This window comes from Saccopteryx bilineata, chromosome 5 (assembly GCF_036850765.1).
Source record: "Saccopteryx bilineata isolate mSacBil1 chromosome 5, mSacBil1_pri_phased_curated, whole genome shotgun sequence".
Lineage (NCBI taxonomy): Eukaryota > Metazoa > Chordata > Mammalia > Chiroptera > Emballonuridae > Saccopteryx > Saccopteryx bilineata.
Genome location: NC_089494.1, coordinates 131,844,191 through 131,860,458, shown reverse-complemented (window position 1 = coordinate 131,860,458; position 16,268 = coordinate 131,844,191). Strand labels below are relative to the sequence as shown.

General features: G+C 39.2%; 1 pseudogene; it reads right to left on the bottom strand.

Annotated features, from left to right (window-relative positions):
• Positions 1-16,268, bottom strand: part of LOC136306545 (leucine-rich repeat-containing protein 34-like) — a 67,424-nt pseudogene that overhangs the window by 30,933 nt on the left and 20,223 nt on the right.

Genomic DNA, 16,268 nt, shown 5'->3' with positions numbered 1-16,268 from the left:
TTTTATTTCTGGGCTTTCTATTCTGTTCCATTGGTCTGATTGTCTATTTTTTTGCCAATACCATGCTGTTTTAATTATCGTGGCCCTATAATATAGTTTAAAGTCAGGTATTGTAATGCCCCCAGCTTCATTCTTTTTCCTTAGGATTGTTTTGGCTATTCGGGGTTTTTTATAGTTCCATATAAATCTGATGATTTTTTGTTCCATTTCTTTAAAAAATCTCATAGGGATTTTGATGGGAATTGCATTAAATTTGTATATTGCTTTGGGTAATATGGCCATTTTGATTATATTTATTCTTCCTATCCAAGAACAAGGAATATTTTTCCATCTCATTGTATCTTTTTCGATTTCCCTTAACAATGCTTTGTAATTTTCATTATATAGGTCCTTTACGTTCTTTGTTATGTTTATTCCTAGGTATTTTATTTTTTTTGTTGCAATCGTGAAGGGGATTATTTTTTTGAGTTCGTTTTCTAATATTTCATTGTTGGCATATAGAAAGGCTATGGACTTTTGTATGTTAATTTTGTATCCTGCGACCTTACTGTATTGGTTTATTGTTTCTAATAATCTTTTTGTGGAGTCCTTCGGGTTTTCGATGTATAGGATCATATCATCAGCAAAAAGTGATAGTTTTACTTCTTCTTTTCCGATATGGATGCCTTTTATTTCTTTGTCTTGTCTGATTGCTCTGGCCAGAACTTCTAGCACCACGTTGAATAAGAGTGGAGAGAGTGGACAACCCTGTCTTGTTCCTGATTTAAGGTAGAAAGTCCTCAGTTTTATGCCGTTTAATAGGATGTTGGCTGATGGTTTATCATATATGGCCTTTATCATGTTGAGATATTTTCCTTCTATACCCATTTTGTTGAGAGTCTTAAACATAAAATTGTGTTGTATTTTATCAAAAGCCTTTTCTGCATCTATTGATAAGATCATGTGGTTTTTGTTCTTTGTTTTGTTGATATGGTGTATTACGTTAACCGTTTTGCGTATGTTGAACCATCCTTGAGATTCTGGGATGAATCCCACTTAATCATGATGTATTATTTTTTTAATATGTTGTTGTATTCGATTTGCCAGTATTTTGTTTAGTATTTTAGCATCTGTATTCATTAGAGATATTGGTCTGTAGTTTTCTTTCTTTGTGCCATCCTTGCCAGGTTTTGGTATGAGGGTTATGTTGGCCTCATAAAATGTGTTTGGAAGTATTGCTTCTTCTTCAATTTTTTGGAAGACTTTGAGTAGAATAGGAACCAAGTCTTCTTTGAATGTTTGATAGAATTCACTAGTATAACCGTCTGGGCCTGGACTTTTATTTTTGGGGAGATTTTTAATAGTTTTTTCTATTTCCTCCCTGCTGATTGGTCTGTTTAGGCTTTCTGCTTCTTCATGACTCAGTCTAGGAAGGTTGTATTGTTCTAGGAATTTATCCATTTCTTCTAGATTGTTGTATTTGGTGGCATATAATTTTTCATAGTATTCTACAATAATTCTTTGTATTTCTATGATGTCTGTGGTGATCTCTCCTCTTTCATTTTGGATTTTATTTATTTGAGTCCTGTGTCTTTTTTCCTTGGTGAGTCTTGCCAAGGGTTTGTCAATTTTGTTGATCTTTTCAAAGAACCAGCTCCTTGTTTTATTGATTTTTTCTATAGTTTTTCTGTTCTCTATTTCATTTATTTCTGCTCTGATTTTTATTATCTCCTTTCTTCGGCTGGTTTTGGGTTGTCTTTGTTCTTCTTTTTCTAGTTCCTTAAGGTGTGAAGTTAAGTGGTTTACTTCGGCTCTCTCTTGTTTGTTCATATAGGCCTGAAGTGATATGAACTTTCCTCTTATTACTGCTTTTGCTGCATCCCAGAGATTCTGATATGTCGTATTTTCATTTTCATTTGTCTGTATATATCTTTTGATTTCTGCGCTTATTTCTTCTTTGACCCATTCATTTTTTAGAAGTATGTTGTTTAGCTTCCACATTTCTGTGGGTTTTTCCCCCTCTTTTTTGCAGTTGAATTCTAGTTTCAAGGCTTTATGATCAGAAAATATGCTTGGTACAATTTCAATTTTTCTAAATTTGCTGATATTATCTTTGTGGCCCAACATATGGTCAATTCTTGAGAATGTTCCATGTACACTAGAGAAAAATGTATACTCTGTCGCTTTGGGATGAAGTGTCCTGTAGATGTCTATCATATCCAGGTGTTCTAGTATTTCGTTTAAGGCCACTATATCTTTATTGATTCTCTGTTTGGATGACCGATCTAGAGCCGTCAGCGGTGTATTGAGGTCTCCAAGTATGATTGTATTTTTGTTAGTTTTTGTTTTAAGGTCAATAAGTAGCTGTCTTATATATTTTGGTGCTCCTTGGTTTGGTGCATATATATTAAGGATTATTATGTCTTCTTGATTCAACTTCCCCTTAATCATTATGAAATGACCATTTTTGTCTCTGAGTACTTTGTCTGTCTTGTAGTCAGCATTATTAGATATGAGTATTGCTACGCCTGCTTTTTTTTGGGTGTTGTTTGCTTGGAGTATTGTTTTCCAGCCTTTCACTTTGAATTTGTGTTTATCCTTGTTGCTTAGATGTGTTTCTTGTAGGCAGCATATAGTTGGATTTTGTTTTTTAATCCATTCTGCTACTCTGTGTCTTTTTATTGGTAAGTTTAATCCACTTACATCTAGTGTAATTATTGACACTTGTGTGTTCCCTACTGCCATTTTATAAATTGCTTTCTGTTAGTTTTGTATCTAGTTTGATTCTTCTCTTTTGTTTTTCTATCATTTGTTTTTGTTTGTGTTCCATACTTCTTTCCTCTGTTGCTACCTTTTTTAAGTCAAGTGTTTTTGTGGTGGTTTTTTTAAGGGTGGTTACCATTAAGTAACGAAAAGGGTACCTACCATATTCATTGTAGTACCCTATCTTATAAGTATTTCTGCACTTCATCATCCTTTGCTACTGTTAATCTCCATCCTCTCCCCCCTTTTTTTCCTTTGTTGTCACAGTTTAAGTTTGGTTTTATTGTGTTCTTGGTGGAGCTGTTACTTGTGGTGTTGTTTTCTTTTGTTCTTTGAATCTGGTTGGAAAACCCCCCTTAGTATTTCCTGGAGTGGGGGCTTTCTGTTGATAAATTCTCTCATCTTTTCTGTATTTGTGAATGTTTTTATATCTCCTTCATACTTGAAGGATAGCTTTGATGGGTATAATATTCTTGGCTGAAAGTTCCTCTCTTTCAGGGCTTTAAATATTGGGGTCCACTCTCTTCTAGCTTGTAGAGTTTCTGCTGAAAAATCTGATGATAATCTAATAGGCCTTCCTTTATATGTTGTACTCTTCTTTTCCCTGGCTGCCTTGAGAATTTTTTCTTTGTCATTGGTTTGTGTCATCTTTATTATGATGTGCCTTGGAGTGGGTTTGTTGGGGTTAAGAAAACTTGGTGTTCTGTTTGCTTCTTGAATTTGAGGCTTTAGTTCCTTCCACAGGCTTGGGAAGTTCTCGTCTATTATTTGTTTGAGTATATTCTCCATTCCATTTTCTTTCTCTTCTCCCTCTGATATACCTATTATTCTTATGTTATTCTTATGTTATTCTTTCTTATGTTATTCTTACCTATTATTCTTATGTCAGACAATTCCTGTAGGGCTTTCTCGTTTTTTATTATTTTTGAGTCTCTTTCTTCTTCTCTCTGTTGTGCCTCAAGTTGTTTGTCTTCTATTTCACTAATCCTATCTTCAATCTGGGCTGTTCTGTTAGCTAAGCTTGTTATCTCGTTTTTCAGCTCGTGAATTGAGTTTTTCATTTCTGTTTGATTTGTTTTTATAGTTTCAATTTCCTTGGTAATATATTCTTTGTGTTCATTGAGTTGTTTTCTGATCTCCCTATATTGCCTTTCTGTGTTTTCTTGTATATCTCTGAGTATTTTTAAGATTTCTATTTTAAATTCTCTGTCATTTAGCTCCAAGGCTTCCAATATGTTAAGTCTTTTCTCCATAGATTTTTCCACATCTATTTGTGTTACCTCTCTTTCTTTTGTATCCATAATATTCGATTTCCTCTTTCTTATTGGCATCTGAGGGTGGTCTTATTGATAGCACTAATTAGAATTAATAAAGAGTAAAAAGAAAAAAAAAAAAGGTTAAAACACCCCACAAAAAAAACCAGTAATAATTTATTATTTCCCCCTTTTTTTCTCTCTTCTCTTTCCCTCCTCTCCCCTCCTCAGGGAAATATCATGCCTATAATGGAGGGCCTGATTTGGGGTGAAGAGTTCAAGGGGCAAAAAAAGGGAGTAGGGACCTACTAAATGCAAAAAAAAAAAAAAAAAAAAAAAAAGGAAGAAAATCTTAGACAAGCATAAGATGATTTGCTTGTAAGTGATGGTCAACTAAGAGATATAATGAGAGGGATAAGAGGGAATCAGAAAAAAGGACCAAAAAAGAATAATAAAGGAGAAAAAATAAAAATAATAATTAAAAATCTTTTGTATTAAGTGGAGCGAAGACTAAATACAATGGAGACCTTGGGTTGGGAGGACCCAAAATGCCACAAAAATAAACAAACAAGAGAAAAAAAAAAAAACAAAAGCAAAAAAGAGAAATAAAGCCAAAAAAAAGCCTTGAGTCCCAAATTAAGTAATTTGTTCGTGATTGAGGATTATATGGGAGGAAAGTAAAATGAGAAAAGAAAAAACGAATAGAAAGGAAAAAATAAGAAAAAGAGAAAAACGAAGGAAGAAATAAAATAGGAGGAGAAAAAAACAAAATAAAGCAAGACAAAAAAAAAACAAAAGAGGAGAGAGTGAGAGTTAAGTGTTTTGGAGTATAACCTTAAAGGAGGGTGAGGATGAAGAAGAAAAATAAAATGCAACACTCATGGGTAGTGTAGTTCAAGAAAGGGGAAGCATGAGATGGGCAGAGAATAGAAGAACCGAGGTGGAGGAAATAAAGGCAAAAAGATAGAAGAAACAAACAACAACAACAACAACAACAACAAAATTAGTGGATCAAGTTGTAAAGTCTGTGGGTTTTTCTTGATTTTGAGAGGTTAACTTCTTCCTTTTTCTTTTCTCTCCCTCTTCCTAGTCGGTGACTCTGTACCCCAGGCTCTGCCCCTGTGTCACTCTTAGGTAGGGATTGGCAGTTGATGGGATTCTATGGCAATGTCATATAATTGGCTTTAGTCTTGCTGGAAGTAAAGGCTTGTTGGCGTTTGCAGGGTCCAACGATGAGAGAGTTTGCTTTCCTGGATTCTCTCTCCTAGTCCCCCCTTTCTGAATTAGCAGCCTGGTGATCCAGCTATAAGGCTGCAACTGCTTCTGCCTGGGGAGTAAGAGGCTCAAAGAGCTGGGAAATCCCCACTCTATCCCCACTCAGTGCAAGGCTTTGGGAAATGCTCTGACAGTCAGGGCCTCCAGTGTAATGAGGCGGGGGTGGGAGTCAATTGTTGTCAAGGTGACTGTTCAGCGCCTATCATTTAGTTGGACCTCTCAACCCAGGCTTTCCACACTTTGTAGCCTGTTTTTGCAGGGAAGAAGAGGCACTAGTCTCTGCTTACGACTAGTGTAGTATAGACCTTATTATCTGCCAAGTCCTTCTTGTTAGCGTTTATCCCTGAATATGGAGGCTCTATCAATCAGAAGTTGCCCCCGCCCCTTTAGCGAGAGGCACTAAAAAATATCACGCCTCTTGTCTTGGATCGCTGAACTGAGAGAGATCTTATCAATTGGAACCGAGGGTGCGCAGATTTTATGGGTTAAGCTAATTTCAGTGATTGGGACGCAGCTGTGTTTCCGAAGGTATTTTAGGCTGCCTGCGCGCGCCCCTTCCCCAACGCTTGATTGTTAGCTTGAATGGCTGGGTGAGGTGCCCCGCCCACGGAGAGAATCTCCCAAGCCTCTCCCGCTCGCCCCGCCGCTGGCAGCTGGACCGCACCAGGCGCAGGATAATGGAGCCCCCTGGGTGTGCGGGCCAGTAGGGCGCCCTGGGCGCGTGGAATGCCCAAGGCACGCGCACAAATGGGGCGCTCCGGGCACCGGTGGCCGGGGACCCCCACTCGCAGTGTGCGGGCCGCTGGGAACATCAGCGGTGCTCAACCGGACCGGGCGCGCGTGCGGCGGCTCGTGGCGGCCGCTCGCGGTGGCGGTTCGCGGCGGCTTGCGGTTCCCAAGTATATGGGCTGACTCACCGCAGGCGCACTCCCTGGCGGCTTGAATGAGCGTCGCTGCGGTAGCTTCCTCCACACCCTCGTCTCTCAGATTCAAGTGATAACAGTCCTTTTGCTTTCAGTTTGTGTGGAACTCCGGAATGCTCCGAGGATAAATTTTTCTGTTTCTAGTTGATAAATTTGTTGTGATTTAGGGGAGAGCTGTCGGACGCGCTTCTCACGGCGCCATTTCCGTGACGTCACTCCCTAAATTTATTTTTAATTTATTGTGTTGACATGGTTTCAAGTCTCCCACTTTATATAACACCCTCTATATACCGCATCATGCCCACCATGCCCCATGCATAGTTGCTATCCTCCCAATTCCTCCCCTTTGCCTCTCAACCCCTACCTTAACCCCCTTGCCCCCTAGCTATTGCTACCCTGTTGTCTGTACACATGTGTTATGTATATTAACTTTGGCTAATCCCTTTACCTTCTTTGATCTCATGACCCCTTTCCTCTGACAGCTGTCCATCTGTTTCCTGCAACTCTGTCTGTTTCTATTTTGTTCCTCAGTTTGCTGTGTTCATTAAATTCCACATATAAGTGAAATCATATGAAATTTGCATTTATCTGCCTGGCTTATTTCATTTAATATAATAATCTCCAGGTCCATCTGTGCTGTCACAAAAAGTAAGATTTCTTTCTTTTTTACAGCTATGTAGTATTCCCTTGGGTAAATTGCGACAGCTTCATTATCCAATCATCTACTAATGTGCACTTGGGTTCTTTACAGATCTTGGTTATTATAAATAATGCTTCAATGAACATAAAGGTTCGTGTATTTTTGCAATTAGTGTTTTGGGTTTCTTCGGATATTCTCAGAAGTGGAATCACTGGGTCATAAGGCAGTTTTATTTTTAATTTTTTGGGGTAACTCCATTCTGTTTCCACAGTGGCTGTACCAATTTGTATTCCCATGAGCAGTGTGCACAAAGGTTCTCTTTTTTCACACCCTCACCAATACTTGTTTGCTGATTTGTTAATGAAAGCCATTCTGACAGGTGTGAGGTGATATTTTATTTTGGTTTTAATTTTCATTTCTCTGATGATTAGTGATATTGAGCATTTTTTCATATGACTATTGGCCATCTGTATGTCCTCTTTCGAGAAGTGTCTATTCAGGTCCTTCACCCACTTTTTTTTATTTAAGTTATTGTATTTACATAGATTCTAGTCTTGTCCCAAATGCATCACCCCTTCCCTATATTCCTTTACATTTCCCTTGCCCCCCTCCAAACAGCACCCTCCCCCTTCCCTTCAGGTTTAATTCTGTTCCTCAGTTCATATTGTTCATTGGATTCCTCAAACGAATGAGGTCATATGATATTTTTCTTTCTCTGCCTGGCTTGTTTCACTCAACATAATAGTTTCCAGGTCCATCCATCCATGTTGTTGCAAAAGGTAAAATTTTCTTTTTTTCCATGGTTCTATAGTATTCCATTGTATATATTCACCCATTTTAATTGGATTATTTCACCTATTTTTAATTGGATTATTTGCCTCTCTAGTGTTAAGTTTTTAATTTTTTTTTTATAAATTTTGGTTATTAATACCTTATCAGACATAATGGCAAATATGTTCTCCCATTGAGTGGGTTATCTTTTTATTTTGTTAATGGTGTAATTTGCTGTGCAAAAGCTTTCTAGTTTGATATAGTCCTATTTGTTCATTTTGTCCTTTATTTCACTTGCTTGAGAAGATATATCAGCAAAAATATTGCTCTGAGAGATATCTGAGAATCTACTGCCTATGTTTTCTTCTAGGATTTTTATGGTTAGGAGACTCACAATTAAGTATTTTATCCATTTTGAATTTATTTTTGTGAATGGTGTAAATTGATAGTCAAATTTCATTTTTTTACAAGTACCTGTCCAATTTTCCCAACACCATTTATTCAAGAGACTGTTTTTACTCTGATGCATATACTCTTGCCTCCTTTGTCAAATATTAATTGACCATAAAGGCATGGGTTCATTTCTGGGTTCTCTGTTCTGTTTCATTGATCTTTATGCCTGTTCTTATGCCAGTACCAGGCTGTTTTGATTACAGTGGCTTTATAATACTATAACTTGATAGCAAAAAGTGTGATACCTCCCACTTTATCCTTCATTTTCAAGATTGCTGAGGCTATTTGTTTTTTTTCTTGGTTCATATAAATTTTTGAAATATTTGTTCTAGATCTATGAAGTATGGCATTGGTATTTTTATAGGAGTTACATTAAATCTATAGATTGCATTGAGTAGTATGGATATTTTAATGTTATTCATTCTTCATATCCATGGACATGTTACATGCTTCTATTTGTTTGCATCTTCCTTGATTTCTTTTTTCAATGTTGTTTAATTTGTCAAATACAAGTCTTTTACCTCATTGGTTGAATTGATTCCTAGGTATTTTATTTATTTATTTATTGTGATAGTGAAGGGGATTGTTTTCTTAATTTATCTTTCTAACAATTGATTATTGGTGTATAAAAATGCCACTAATTTCTGAATATTAATTTTATATATTTTCCCTTGAATGAATCCATTTATCAGGTCTAGTAGTTTCTTGGCTGAGACTTTATGGTTTTTTTTATGTACAGTATCTTTTCATCAGCAACTAATAACAGTTTTACTTCTTCTTTTCCAATTTTGATGCTTTTTATTTCTTCTTCTTGTCTGATTGCTGTTGCTAAAACCTCCAGAACTATGTTAAATAAGAGTGCTTAAAGGGGACACCCCTGTCTTTTTCCTGATCTTAAGGAGATTGCTTCTAATTTTTGCCCATTGAATATGACATTGAATGTCAGTTTTTCATATGTGGCCTTTATTATGTTGATGTGTGTTCCTCTATTCCAACTTTGCTAATAACAGTTTTGATCATAAATAGGTGCTGGATTTTATCAAATGCTTTTTCTACAACTACTGATATGATAATGTTATATATATTCTTTATTATATTTATGTAATGAATCATGTTCATTGACTTATAAATATTGTACCTGCCCTGCATCCCCAGAATAAATCACACTTGATCATCATGTATGATTTTTTTGATGTATTGTTGAATCTGGTTTACTAATATTTCATTAAGAATTTAACATGTATTTTCATCAGGGATATTGGCCTAACATTTTCTTTCCTTGTAGTGTCTTCACTGAGTTTTGAAATTAGGATAATGAGCTTGGAAATCTTCCCTCCTCTTGAATTTGTTGTAATAGCTTGAGAAGGATAGGTGTTAGTTCTTCCTTGAATATTTGGTAAAATTCACATGTGGAGCCATATGACCCAGGGCTTTTGTTTGTTGGGAGTTTTTTGATAACTGTTTTATTTTCATCTGTTGTAATTAGTCTGTTTTGGTTTTCTGACTCATCCAGATTGAGTTTTGGAAGATTGTATGTTTCTAGGAATTTATCTATTTAGCCTAGGTTGTCCATTTTTTTTGGCATATAGATCTTCATAGTATTTTCTTACAATCTTTTATATTTCTGCGGTGTCAGTTTTTACTTCTCCACTTTCATTTCTAATTTTATTTATTTGAGTCTTCTCTCTTTTTTCTTGATGAGTCTGGTTAAAGGTTTGTCAATCTTGTTTACCTTTTCAAAGAACCAGCACTTAATTTAATTGATCTCTTTTGTTGTATTTTTAGCCTCTTTGACATTTATTTACACTCTGACCTTTATTATTTCTTTCCTTATACTTTCTTCAGGCTTTATTTGTTGTTGTTTTTCTAGTTCTTTTAGAAGCAGTGTTAAGTTATTTATTTGAGCTTTTTCTTGCTTCTTAAGGTATGCCTGTAATGCTATGAACTTCCCTCTCAGGACTGCTTTTGCTGTGTCCCATAAATTTTGAGTTGTTGTATGTTCATTTTCATTTATCTCCAGGATGTTTTTTATTTCTTCCTTGATCTTGTTGTTAATCTATTCATTATTTAATAACATGCTGTTTAGCCTCCAAGTGTTTTTCAGTTTTTCTATTGTAGTTGATTTCTAGTTTCATGCCATTGTGATCAGAGAACATGCTTGATAGGACTTCAATCTTCTTAAATTTATTGAGACTTGTTTTTTTGTTCTAACATGTGGTGTATCCTAGGGAATGTCCCATAAGTACCTGAAAAAAATGTATATTCTGCTGCTTTGGAGTGAAAAGTTCTGAAAATATCAATTAAATGCAGTTGATCTAGTGTGTCATTTAAGGCTGCTGTTTCTTTGTTAATTTTCTTTCTTGAGGATCTATCTAGTGATGTTAGTAGGGTATTGAAATCCCCTACTATTATTGTATTGCTGTCGATCTCACCCTTTATGTCCATCAAAATCTGCTTTATATATTTCGGTGCTCCTATATTAGGTGCATAGATATTTATAATGGTTATATCCTTCTGTTGGATTGCTCCCTTTATCATTATTGCTCCCTTTATCTTTATCCCTTACTATAGTGATTTTTAAGTCTGTTTTGTCATATATAAGTATTATTACCCTAGCTTTTTAAAAACTTTCATTTGCATGAAATACCTTTTTCCATCCCTTCACTTTCAATCTATGTATATCTTTTGTTCTGAGGTGTGTCTCTTGTAGACAGCATATGTATGGGTCCTGTTTTCTTATCCGTGCAGCTACCCTATGTCTTTTGATTGGAGCATTTAATTCATTTACATGTAAGGTTATTATTGAAATATACTTATTTATTGCCATTTCATTCTTTAAATCTACATTCCTCTTTTTCTTTATTTTCTTTTTCCTTTGCTCTTTTTATAGCAGGCCCTTTAACATTTCTTGCAGAATTGGTTTGGTTGTAAATAAATTCCTTGAAAAAATTTTTATTTCTTTTTTGTCTGGGAAGCTTTTTATCTCTCTTTCAATTTTAAATGATCATCTTGCTGTATAAGTAATTTTTGTTGAAGAATCTTGTTTTGCATCACTTTGAATATTTCTTGCCAATCCCTTCTGGACTCATGTGTTTCTGTTGAGAAGTCATCAGATGTTATCTTTATGGGGGCTCTTCTGTAGGTAATTAACTGCTTTTCTCTCGCAGCTTTTAGTACTCTTTCTTTGTCTTTAATTTGGCATTTTAATTATGATGTGTCTTGGTTTAGGTCTGCTTGGGTTCCTCTTCAGTGGGACTCTCTGTGCTTCTTGAACTAGTGTGACATTTTCCTTCACCAATTTAGGGAAATTTTCAGCTATGATTTCTTCAAACAAGTTCTCTATCACTTGTTTGTTCCTTCTCCTTCAGGAACCCCTATGATGCACATGTTGTTTCTCTTCATATTGTCACATAGGTCTCTTAGAGTTGCCTCAGTCTTTTTGTGCCCCTTTTTGTTTTTCCACTCTACTTCTGCTCTCATGTTTACATTGTCTTCTAAATCGCTGCTTTGATTCTTTGCTACATCCAGCCTGCTGTTGAATTCTTCTAGTGCAGCCCTCATTTCTGATTTTTTATTTGTCATTTGTGACTGGTTTCTTTTTATGATTTCAATATCTTTTTTATTCATGCTGTCTCTTTATTTAGGTGCTCATTATGTCCAACCATTGCTGCTCTAAGATCCTTGAGCATCTGAAAAATCATTATTTTAAACTCTGCACTGGTATTTTGGTCACTTCCATTTCATTTAGTTCTTTTTCTGGGGATTCTCTTGTTGATTCATTTGAGTCACATTTCTTTGTTTGCCCATTTTGTCTGTGTATTAATTAGCACTGTCTGACTTTGAACTTTTTGTGATATCTTTATAAGGAAAATGGGCTCTGTTGTACTGACCTTCATGCTACTTGTTTTCCTTATTTTAAGAATGCTTCTTGAGGGTACTATTTTCTCTCCTGTTGTCTGTATTGAATTATAGTTGGTCCTCTCATGTGTACGATTATTCCTTTAGGCTGGCTGGCTCTAAGGCTCAACCTTGATCATGTGTATTACACACTGTGCAATATCTGTCTTGTGGGGTAAATTTATTTTCCACAGTGTCTGGTGCCTGCTAGACTCCTCCTGTGGGTATGCAGCTTGTGTAGCCAGTTGAGTCTAGGGTTGGTGCTGTCTGCCACCCACTACTAGTTGTATTGGCTCTAGATTTTCTTGGGTTGGCATCAGTTATTGTAACTCCCTGTGGGCTACCTGTCTGAAGCTACTGCACTATTCACTGTTTGTGTATGCATTTTCTGTGCCTGGGTAGTGTGGAAGGGGCCAACCTGTGTACAAGGATCAGTTTCCTCCTGCTGAGAGATGACAGAAGCTCCAGAAAGCCCCAAGCTCTGTAAAATTTGCTTCCACTTTTCAGCTGCTCCACCTCCTCTTGCAGCTGCCTGGTCTGTCTACAGAGTCTTCTGTAGAAAGACTGTAGTGTGGGCCCAGACTGACCTCACCCAACCAATCCCTCTAGAGGTTGCAGTCTGTTTGATTTAGGGAAGCTGAGGTTGGGAATACAGTGTTAGTGAGACCCCCTCACTTCAGGGGTCTTTTGGTCAGTAGCTCAGTATGGAGAATGTTGCCCTTACTCCAGAGTCTAATCTCTCAGCTACTGCTGGATACTCAAATTTTTTTTCCCCGAAGGTGAGGAGCAGGATCAGATCTAGTGTGGCCAACAGTCCCCTCTGCAGAAGTTCTTACAGCTGGTGAAACTCTGGTCTCAGGGAGGAATACTGAAAGAGTGCTTTCCTGGGGCTGACTATGACCCCCCCAAAAGTGGCTAAACTCCTTGACCAGATCCTACAATAGGCTCACTGGGACCCATACTTTAAATGTCCATGATCCAAGCCTCTCTATTTTCTCCCAATGGAATCTAGCCCAGCAGGGTGGGATATCCACCACCTGGATCAGCTGACTCTGATGCTCTACCAGTGGTAGGTAAACTCATTAGTCAACAGAGCCAAATATCAACAGTACAATGATTCAAATTACTTTTGAGAGCCACAGTTTTTAAAGTTAAACTATATAGGTAGGTACATTCCTTATCGAGGTAGTGCCCACATGTGGTATTTTGTGGAAGAGCCACATTCAAGGGGCCAAAGAGCCGCATGTGGCTCGCGATCTGAAGTTTGCCGACCAGGGCTTTACCCTATCCAATGCACGTGAACCCCTGTGCTGGTGCTGATCACAGAGAGCTTAATTAGCCTTAGCTGAGCCAGGTTTGAGAAGCCCTTTCTTTGCATCCCATTCTAGCAGGGTTGTTAGGTCCTGAACCAATGCTCTCCATAGAGAGCCACTGGTTGTGTCAGCCCTGGGCTTTCCTGGCAGAAACCTAGAGTAGACCAGTGGGATACACTGCCCATGACTGACCCTCAGCAACCTTGGAGCTACAAGAAATCCAGAGTTTGTGGCTGCACTGCTGGGCTCAGGTGCACATGGAAATACCAAGTTGTACTCCTAGGATGACTTTTACCCACAGTGGGCTTGGTGGTAGGTCCACTTAAAAGGCATGGTTTCCTGAGTCTTGCATACTGCAGGCTCTGTCTGCTTGCTGCTTATTGGGCTCATCCACTGAAAAATCCTTTATGATAGAGTCTAGAGCCTGCAGCAATTCAGGGATTAGTAATGGTGGTTGATTTGGCTCTGCCCCCGATTCCAGGTGTCAGTCTATCCGGACTTTTTTACAGGCCTCCGTAGGGTGTGGCCCCAGGAGTCTGGTGGTTGTTGCCTCTGAGACCCAGAGGTGTGGTCTGCTTGCAGTCTGGACAGTTTACTGTGTTGCTGGTGAGGCAGAATTATCAGTCTTAGACTCAGGAGCTTTGGGCGGGTGGAGAGGAAGCTCCAGGCTTACCAGCAGAAAACTGATTCACCAATGGGCCCCTGCCTCCTGGCTTCTCAGCATGACCCAGTCACCATAACTGGAGCAGGAGAGACTCCGAGGGTGAAGTAGTTGCTTCTCCTTAGGCTGATGCCACTCAGATGGGACTGCTCCACCAAGAAAGATGGCAACTGCAGTACTGGAGAATGACTCAGCACAGGGGTTCTGGTGGCCATCCCCCACTGTGTCTCTCCCTGGGCCTCCAACTTTACACTGTACTCATGCAACTCTAGTCCTCTCAGCTCTCCCTTTTCCAGAGCCCCGGTAAGTGGCTGTGAATAGGATTTTCTGCGTGGGTCCTCTAAGATTGAGCCTGTGTCTCTGAGAGCTCTGTCTCTTTCTCGCAGACAGAAACCTGGCTCTTTTCACCACCAAATTCTGTCTGGGTGCATCTTCTAGGCTCTTGGGCTCTAGGCTGGTGCTCTAGACCTGGGGCTGAGGACCCACACCTCTCAGGGTGACCCTCCCCACAGTGAGAGTCTCTCCGGACCCCAGCCGCCACTCACTCCTGGGAGTGGGACAGCTCTTTCTGTGCCTCCGCCCTTCCAACCAGTCTCGATGTGGCTCATTCTGTGATCCTTGGTTATAAACTACTCTTCATTTAGTCCAAAGTTGGTTTTTCAAGATGGTTGTTCTTAAATTAAGTTATAATCCAATTTGGTCCTGGGAGGTGGTAGTTGGAATGTCTGCCTACTCCTTTGTCATCTTTACAGTCTCTCTCATCTCTTCCTCACAGAAACCTTGCCTCTTCATTGCCTAATGCTATGTGAGTGCCTCTTCTAGGCTCTGGTGCTCTAGGCAGGGGCACCTGCCCAGGGACTTAGGACCCACACCTTTCAGGGAAAACCACCCTTGCAGCTGAGATGTCCCTCTGGTCCCTCAGCCACTGCTCACTCCTGGTAGCAGAAGAAATCCTTTTTGCATCTCCACATTTTCTACCAGTCTCTATGTGGCTTCTTCTGTGAATCATTTGTTATAGACTCCTCTCCATTTAGTACCATGTTTTTTTTTCAGGATGATTGTTCTTATACTTAGTTATAACTCCATTTTTGTCCTGGGAGGAGGCCAGGAAACCTCCCTCTTCTTACTTTGTTGCCATCTTGGATCAGGAGAGTGATTTTTTGTTTGTTTTGTTTCCTGGGTTTTATTTATTTATTTTTTGTGAGAGGAGGGAAGATAATGAGACAGTCTCTTGCATGAATCTCTGACTGGGATTCACCTCGCAATCCCCATCTGGGGCCAATGCTTGAATCAGCTAGCTATCCTCAGTGCCCAGGTCCAACATTCGAACCAGTAGAGCCACTGGCTGCCAGAAGGGAAGAGAGGGAGAAAGGTGAGAGGAGGAGCAGAGAAGCAGATGGTAGCTTCTCCTGTGTGCTCTGACTGGGAATTGAACCTGGAACATCTGCAGACCAGGCCAATGCTCTATCCACTGATCCAACTGGCCAGGGTAGGAGAGAGTTTTCCTTTTTTTGTATTTTTCTGAAGTAAGAAGTGGGGAGGCAGACAGACAGACTCCCATATGTGCCTGACTGGGATCCACCCAGGATGCCCACCAGAGGGCGATGCTCTGCCCATCTGGGGCATTGCTGCATTGTAACCAGAGCCATTCTAGCACCTGAGGCAGAAGCCGTGGAGCCGTCCTCAGCACCTGGGCCAACTTTGCTCCAATGGAGCCTTGGATGTGGGAGGGGAAGAGAAACAGAGAAAGTAGAGGGGGAAGGGTGGAGAAGCAGATGGTTGCTTCTCCTGTGTGCCCTGACCAGAAATTGAACCCAAGACTTCCACAGACTAGGCTGACACTCTACTGCTGAGCTAGTTGGCCAGGGCTAGGAGAGAGTTTTTCTATTCCCAACTTCTTTCCACTTCTTTGGCCAATAGGCCATGTCAAGGTTCTCTGAAGAAGGGGTTCTATAGTGACAAGCCTAACAATGTGCCCTTCTCTTTCACTAAGTTTAACATGATTAATCCCTTTCAGGGAAGGCAAACTACCCAAGTCTCTAATATCTCATTTATGGCTGATCCCATGGCTCTCATTTTTTTCATTAAAGAACAAGCATCAATAACTTACTGTGTTGTAGGCTGACCATCGGTTATAGGCATTTGATCAGAGCTCACAGTAGTTATTGAGTGCAACTTGGCATGCAGGGTCTCCACCGACTTTAAGTCCCATTGCTGGCAGACCTTGAGCAGTTGCCATTAGTTGGTTCCCTAGCTTTCTCAGGTCCCTCTGTTAATCTCTAATTTTACCCTGCAGGTGTCTTGACTAGTGAATCAAGGTATAGAAAAAAGGAACTTTAT